This window comes from Eptesicus fuscus, chromosome 13, assembly GCF_027574615.1.
Source record: "Eptesicus fuscus isolate TK198812 chromosome 13, DD_ASM_mEF_20220401, whole genome shotgun sequence".
In the NCBI taxonomy this organism is placed as follows: Eukaryota; Metazoa; Chordata; class Mammalia; order Chiroptera; family Vespertilionidae; genus Eptesicus; species Eptesicus fuscus.
The window spans coordinates 80968437-80976651 of record NC_072485.1 but is presented as its reverse complement, the minus strand read 5'-3'; positions in this window follow the sequence as shown (position 1 = coordinate 80976651).

Here is an 8215-nt window from a genome sequence, read left to right as displayed (position 1 = left end):
GCCCAGGTCTGGCCACATGGAGAGGCCACACAGCGCTTCTAGATGGCGGAATCCAATCCCATTGAGTCTGGAGCCTGGGATTTACTAAGAGGAGGGAGCTGAGGAGCACGCTAACCAGCAGGCTCCTTTACGTGTGAGTCTCGGGCTGATGCTGCATTAGCACCGCCCTTGAGGAAGCTCTGCCTGCACCCTCACACACAAGCAGGACCCGCTCCTCACACTCACCTCCCTGTTCCAAGCCTCCTAAGTGTCGCTGGATTAGGGGGTTTCGCTTACTATTTGCCATCCATGCTGACAGTTTTCAACGCTGTCAGTGTAGGTGACAGCGCAGAGAACCCTGGTCAGTTACAAGGAGAGTCTTGTGATCATGAGACGGTGTCTGTCCAGTGAGAACGCACACGCTTGCTGTCCGAGGTGTGGGTGCCATTGCTCTGCAGGGCACCAGCCCCTGTGCCTCCCAGTCCGCGGTCTCATCCCAGCACCTTCCTTTCATGGACGGGACACACGTGTGGGCCCTGCCTTCTCCTCTGACTGCCTGTCATCCTGCTTCTGCTCTCCCTGCGTTACATCAGGGTCCAGGTGCTCGTGTGTGTGTGTGTGTGTGTGTGTGTGTGTGTGTGAGAGACTCTCTGTGACGTGTGACCGGGGAGAGCTGCTCTGTTGAGGGTGTTCAGGAAACCCTCTCAGGACGCCCTGTTCTGTGACGTCCTCTGAGCACAGGACACAGCAAGAGATGCAGTCCCTCCATGAGACCGGGACACCCAGACACGCTGCTGGTTTAGAGAAATCTGTCTGCTCGCCCAGCTAACGGCCGGAGCTGGAGAGTGTCCAATATGGGTGCAGCCCGGCTTCCCTGGGGTCCACGGACCTCTGTCCCTGCTGAGTCAGGACCCGAGGGACCACTGAGATGCCTCCAAGGGACACGGATGTACAGTGAGCACACGCACTGCTCAGGGAGAAACCAACACGGGTTCCCAGGGTGGCATTTGGCTTTGAATTGTTCTCATCATGTTAACAAATCTTTGGAAAGTTACACTTTCAACCCCCTTACCTGGGGGAGCCAGGTGGATCACATAACCATCGCCCACATACAAGGCCCAGTGGCAGTAGCTGCTGTGGGAAATCACAATCAGGTCTCCAGCTCCCGATGTTCAACAAACTGCAAGCAAACAGCCAGGAAGGTGCTGACAAAATTGCAGGCAAATTCCAGGCCCCTGTCGTGGCGCTGCTGCTTGGTTGGGGACACCCTTACGGATGTTCTTCCCTGGGCAAGCGTGTGGTGGGGACTCTTGTCCCCTGTGAGGTCTTCAGCCTCCTGCAGCTTCTAGAAGTTGCCCTGGGACCCGGGAGTCTGGAATCTTTTCCCAGAGGGCAGAGCCTGGAAATACGACCTTGTGTATTAGGAGAGTGAATATTTGTCCAGTGTGTGTATGTCATGCATGTCGGGGGGGGGGGGCGGTGCTGTCTGTCGGTGTGTATTGTGCATATGTATGTTGTGTTGCGTGTACACGTACACAACTAGGATGCAGATGCAGGTGTATTGTGCACGTGTCCAAAGGGTGATGACATAACCTGTATGCAAACCCCCTTCCCTGAGGCTGGGCCCGGCCAAACCCCTGCACCGTTGTCCAGGGGAGTCCCGAGGTTCTCTGCCTCACAGACCCTCCTGTCTCCGTCAGGTTTTCCGCACAGGGGGTCTATGACGGCATCAGGGCCTCCTCACCCTCTGCCCCTGCAGCCCTGCGACCCCCACTCTCGGAGATGCCGACCTGGGGGACAGGACTGACAGCCTAGTAAGGGGACTGAGCTCTGAGGAGGCCCTGGTGTGGCTGCCCAGCTTCCGGAGCTGGGTGAGGGAGGGGGCAGACGGGGCTCACACACTCAGGCAGCCTCTGCGGGCACTTTCCCCCCATGACTGCCACCCTCCCACAGCCCAGGGGAGGGAGCAGCACCCCTTGCTCCGCTGGGGAAACTGAGGATCAGAGAGGGAGAGGGACTTGCCCGGGGACACTCAGCTGGCAGTGGCTGCGCTGGGTCTTCTCTGTCCCATCTCCTCCTGTCCCTTTCCTCCCTCCCTCCCTCCCTTTCTGGCTCACCTCCTCCCTCTCCTCAGGGCCCAGCCTAGGGCACCACAGCTTCATGATTAGAGAATTTTTCAGCTTTTCTTTATCTCTGTGTCTGACCTCAGCGAATGAGAAACCTCCTGCAGCCCTCACCCCAGGCGGCCCAACCTGAGGCCAGGGCTCAGCCTCCCTTTGCCCCATTGCATGCTGGTACCCAGCAGCCCACGCTGACCGGGACACTTCTCCCGATTCCCCTCCTCGTCCATCTCCCGCCATGACTCGGTTCAGGCACCCACTCCTGGATTTTGTGACCTCACAGTTTCCTGACAAGGTTCCCTGCCTCCTGTCCCTTCACTTCCCTAGCCAGTCCCCCAGAACCCCCTGTGTCCTTCCCAAATGTCCCATCTGTCCATGACCCTCCTCTGGCCTCAGGGCACAGGCCTGCCCCTGGGAAGCCACAGCCCCTCCTGACCCTTCCCCCACCCTCCTGCCCCCCCCCTGTCCTCGGCCCCCCGAGCTGGCTGAAGGCCTTGCCTTTCCCTCCCACAGCTCCCTCTGGCCTCTGCTCCTCTGCACCCCAGCTTCTCTCTGCCCCCAGCCCCTGCCCCACGCCCACTCCTCCTCTCCTCCCCCCAGACAGACACCTCCTCTGAGGAGCTCCCTGAAGGCCCAGCCTGGCTCAGCTGCCACGCTCAGGGTCCTCAGCCCCCGGGACGCCACCTCTCCCCACGTGATCCTGCTCTGCTGCGGTCCCTGTGCCTGTCTCACCCCCTCTGGGCTGTGAGCTCCATCAGGGGGTCCTGTGTGCTCGGCCCTCCCTCCCTGCATCCCCTGGGTCCTGAGAGGGGCCTGGTTTGGAACAGGAGGAAAGGACCTGTGGGAGCAGGAGGGCTGGAGGGCCAGGGGCCAGGGCTCAGGCCAGGTAGGCCCAGAGATGGTGTCCATCTGGGGGAGAACAGGGCATTTCTCACTCTGAAATGAAATGAGGACTTAAGGGGAGGCCTGGGCCCTGTGCCAGGAGCAGGGCAGTGAGCTGGGGCCTGGTCTGGGGAGGCAGTGGTTCCCAGGAGCAGTGATGCAGGTGGACTGAGCTCTGGAATGTGCAGGCGCCTTCCCAGAATTGCCCCACTTCCTGTAACAGCCCGGCCCAGCTGGCTGCCTTTCTGCTGCACATCACGTGCTGGGCCGGCCCCTCCCGGATGACCTCCCAGTCCTGCAGCAAAAGAGACTTAAACAACATACAGGTCTCCATGGCAGCCTTAGAGACAGCGCTGGACTTACCAGCAGGAACAGGTGTGAGTCTGAACTCCAGGGCTATTGCGGCCAGCTGTCCGCGTTGGACGCTGAGAACCGAATGTGCAGCATCCGGCAGACACCGGCCTGGGAGGAAGGGGGAGCGAGAACAGAGTGGCTGAGGAGGCACCGAACCCCAGCAGCAGCTGAGCCCCACAGCCCGGAATCCACTGCTCCCCAAGTCCCGGGTCCCCCATCAGCCCACATTGCAGCTCCTTCCCCTGCTCAGGCGGGCACAGACCAGAACCCACACATCCTCCCACATGACCCCCAACCCCACACAGTGTCAGACCCAGAGCGGGGACTCCCTCTGCCCGATGGCCTCCCAGTCCAACAGCAAAAGAGACTTAAACAACATGCAGGTCTCCATGGCAGCCTTAGAGACAGCACTGCAATTACCAACAGGAACACAGCCCCAGGCCTTCATTTGTAACAGGGAGCTGCCCTCCCCTGTAGAGCTGGTTCTAGAAAGTTCTGAGGACTTACCGAATCCCTTGTTAGCCAGAGTGAGTCTGGCTTTCTGCTCCTAATGCAACAGGTTTTATACCCAGGTGGACACTTTCGCTTTCACTTTCCTTTCTTGTTCAGAAGGACTGAATCCTAAATGCTTTAAAGGGACTCTCAGTATTTCTCTAAGTCAGTGGTTTTCAACCTTCCTAATACAGTTCCCCATGTTGTGGTGACCCCAACCATAAAATTATTTTCGTTGCTACTTCATAACTGTAATTTTGCTACTGTTAATGAATTGTAATGTAAATATCTGTGTTTTCCGATGGTCTTAGGAGACCCCTGTGAAAGGGTCATTCGACCCCCAAAAGGGTCGCGACCCACAGGTTGAGAACCGCTGCTCTAAGTGGGCAGGTCCATGATTTCCAACCTCAAGGCCTGGAATGGCCGGGCCTGGAAGCAGTCGGAGTCAGAGGGAAGCCTTACACCTGCCCTGCCCTGGCCATGGGCTCCCGCTGCAGGACAGGGAGCATGAGGCCCAGCTGTCAGCCCCAGGCCCACGTGTGTCCTTATCCTATACCCACCCCACGAAGGACAGGAACCCCGGGCAGCCTTCAGGGCGGGACCCCACGGGAAGGCCTCAGCAGGCGGGTGCCTGGACCTGGGGATCCCAGGGCTCAATGGCATGGGGTGCATGTGGGTGGGAGAAGCGGAACTCCCCTGAGAGCGGCTGCCCCAGCCTGGCCGTCCGCTGTCCCTGGAGCAGGAGGCGGAGGCAGGCGCAGGCTCAGTCCCGCAGCTCCCGGGGCACCAGGGCCCAGGCTTCTCCCTCCTGCTGGTCCACGTCCGCTGTGCTGGTCGCTGTGGTCACAGCCTCCAGGGCCCATCCTCAGCTGGCCCTGTCCCAGGGCAGTAAGAGGTGCTTTTCGCCTTTTGGCCGGTACTGCCATCTGCCAGTAATCGCCAAAACGGCTGAACGAAGGGAAAGAGGAGGCCCCCCTGTATGTTCTCTAGGCCTTTGGGAAAACATGCAGCTGCTCCTTGGCCGCGTACATGCGAATCTACAAGAAAGGTGATCCTGTGGGCATCAAGGGGCAAGAGTCTTGCCAAGAGAAGTCGTGTAGGTCGTGAGGGACAGGGTTGAGAATAAGAGGGGCAGAGGAATCGCGCTGTGCTCTGCGGGAATCCTGCAGAAAGCTTGCAGCCTTGAGCAGGGGAGCCCGGATGAGCACAGGCATGGGGGCGGAACCAGCCCGGACAGGCCCCTGACGTCAGCGGAACGGCTGCAGCCAGCAGCGGTTCGTCCACCGCCTCCCCCTCGGGCTCCGCTGATTCCTTTTCGTCCGACTCAGCCCACCTGCTCCCAGGCGCCCGAAATAAAATCTCTTTGGATGCTTCATGGCCTCACGTCCCCGGTGGCAGCCTGGCCCGCTCCGAACCTGTCCGCGAGCACGTGAGGCAGGACCAGAAAGAGAAGGCAGCCCAAGGGAAGGCGCCGGGGTCCCGGGAAGCTCCTCTGTGGGCGCCGATGGGAAGGAGCCAGAGCCGGGACCGCTCCCTGTGAATCCATGGCCGCAGGGGGGCGGGGGGGGGGGGTGAAAAAGGCTCTGCGCCAATACAAATGTTTCTCTTCACTGATGAAGTGTGGCGTCCCGTCCCCCAAAGAATAAAGAAAACTTCGTGTCCTAAAAACAAGAGAGGTGCTCTTCCTCCCCTGGTCTCCTCCGTGCAGGGAAGCCTCTCCACAGCCGCCTGCGGCCTTTCCCGCCTTCCCGTCCCGTTTCCACGCAAACCCATGGTGGGCAGCGGGGCAGGGGCTCCTGGCGGCCGCCCCTCGGGCCTCAGCCAGGTCTGTGAGGGGCCGGTGCTGCCCCATGAAGGGCCGGCTGTGCGCGCCTCAGAAGTGAGTGACGTGTGTGCGTGTGCGTGCGTACGCATGGTGCGTGCGCGTGCGCGTGCGCATGGAGGTGGAGCGGGCAGGGGAGGTGGCTATTGGCTAAGCTGCGCTCACCCCTCCCTCCCGCTGTCAGGCACAGCTTTGCTGGAGGCCACGGGGAGGCCCAGCTCTCAGGCTTCAGGGGGCTGGAGGAGAGCCGCCCTGCAGACAGAGGGGAGCACAGCCCCTGGCAGAGCCCCCTCCATCAGGAAGCGCTGAGTGCAGGGGCGCGGAAAGGCGCCCCCTCTCCCAGCATGACCCCCGTGACCCCGGCTCCCGCTTCCCTGGGACACACAGGCTCCGGACTGGTGGGTCCAACGGCCATGGCTCCTCTGGCCGGGAAGGCAGAATGGCCTCCGGGCAGCGTCCTCCCTGTTTCCAATGAGTCTCACTCAGAAAGGCGTCTGAGCGGCACAGAGCGCCCACTGCCCGCAAGCAGGCCATGCCCTTCACGGTGTGGCTCTGGGCCACTGCCTGCCCCCCCTCCTCTCACGCCCCCCTGCTCAGGGTGAGGGCCTCACTGTGCCAGCCCAGAGCCCTGAGTGTGGCCTGAGCGCCCCACGGGGGTGTCTGCCCCCCCCTCCTCTCACGCCCCCCTGCTCAGGGTGAGGGCCTCACTGTACCAGCCCAGAGCCCTGAGTGTGGCCTGAGCGCCCCACAGGGGTGCTGCCCCTCGCAGGCCCGGCTGCAGCTGCTGGGCCAGGGACTCCCTCTGAGGCCCGTGTCCAGGGTCCACGTGCTCAGGTGGTTCTGCAGCCGCGGTCTGGCCTCTCCCGCAGCTGCCCCCCTGGTGGCCCGGCCTGTGGGCCTGTTGCTCGCCCACCTTCCTGAAGCTGCCCATTTGTCTTCACTAGCAGAGAGGTGTGGACATATATATATATCAGAGAGGGAGAAAGAAATAGAAACATCAATGATGAGATTCATCGATCAGCTGCCTCATGCCCACCCCCCACTGGGTTGAGCCCACAACCCAGGCATGTGCCCTTGCCCTTGATGGGAACCTAACCTGGGACCCTCAGTCCACAGGCAGATGCTCTATGCAGAGCCAAACCGGCTAGGGCGGGTAAGTGTTTTTAAGGTCAATGAGATCAAGGTGGCTGATGGTGTGTTAAGGTCCCCCACACCCTTGCTGATGTGACTAGTAGCTTCATTACTAGTTTAGAGATGTGATGTCAGTCACCAATTACATGTGAATTTGCTCCTTTCTCCTCTCTTCTCTCAGTTTTTACTTCTCCTGCTTCATGTATTTTGCAGCTTTGGTCCTCGTTGCACATGCTCTTGGGGCTGTTATATTTTCATGGGAGACTGACCTTTGTATCCTTATGGAATGTCCCTCGCTCTCCTTATCATTTTCTTTCCTCTGAGGTTTGACATGGTCTTATATTGTCACCTGTTTTTCCTATGGGCCGTGTTTGTGTGGGGTATTTTAAAAGTCCTTTTATTTTCCACTTACATGTGTCATTATTTGTGAATGAATTTCGAGTAGACAGTCATGTTTCTCTCTCCTCTGTCGTTCTCTTTTTCAAATTGGTTTAGTTTGCCATTGTATTCTGTGTGTATGTTAGCTCTGAAGTTTGCCCTTTTGATTTGCCTTTTCTGTTGGTTTTCTCTGCTCTCCCACTGCCTCCTCCCACCCTGCTCGCCACCTTCTGGGTCATTTTTCCTGCCCTTCTATGGATACCCTGACATGTAAAATGTTCTGTTTGATTTATACAGTGTTTTGAATGTTTCTGTTTGTGTCGTGGTTGCTCTGGTATTGCATTCTGCAAACACGACATTATGATTTACTGCTGTCAGCTGTTCCCCAGTTTGAGTGAAACACTGAAACCTCACTTCTCTTTATATCCCATTAGCTCCCCCCCACACATTTATTATATAATTGTCTGAAATACTTCCTGCATGTACATTGGGAAACACTTCAGATGATGTTATAATTTTTGCTTCAATCATCAAACAGAATCTGGAACTGTCAAGAGGGGAGAATAGTCTCGTGCAGTGGTCAGCAAACTCATTAGTCAACGAGCCAAATATCAATAGGACAATGATTGAAATTTCTTTTCAGAGCCAAATTTTTTCAACTTAAACTTCTAACGCCACTTCTTCAAAATAGACTCATCCAGACCGTGGTATTTTGTGGAAGAGCCACACTCAAGGGGCCAAAGAGCCGCATGTGGCTCGTGAGCCACAGTTTGCCGTCCACTGGTCTAGTGTATTTACCCATATTTTTACCTAATGGATTTTCTTTCTTGTTTTCTAAATTTCCAACTTGTCTTTTTTTCCTTTCTTTGGGAATTACTTCCTTTGACAATTTTGGGGGAGTTGTGATGGTGACAGATTTTCTTAGTGTTCATTCATCTGAGGGGGTCTAATTTCCCCTTTATTCCTGAGGATCACTTCACTGGATACAGAATTCTGGGTTGACAATTCTTTTCTTTCAGCACGTGAAAAGTGTCGTGTCATTACCTTCTGGCATCCA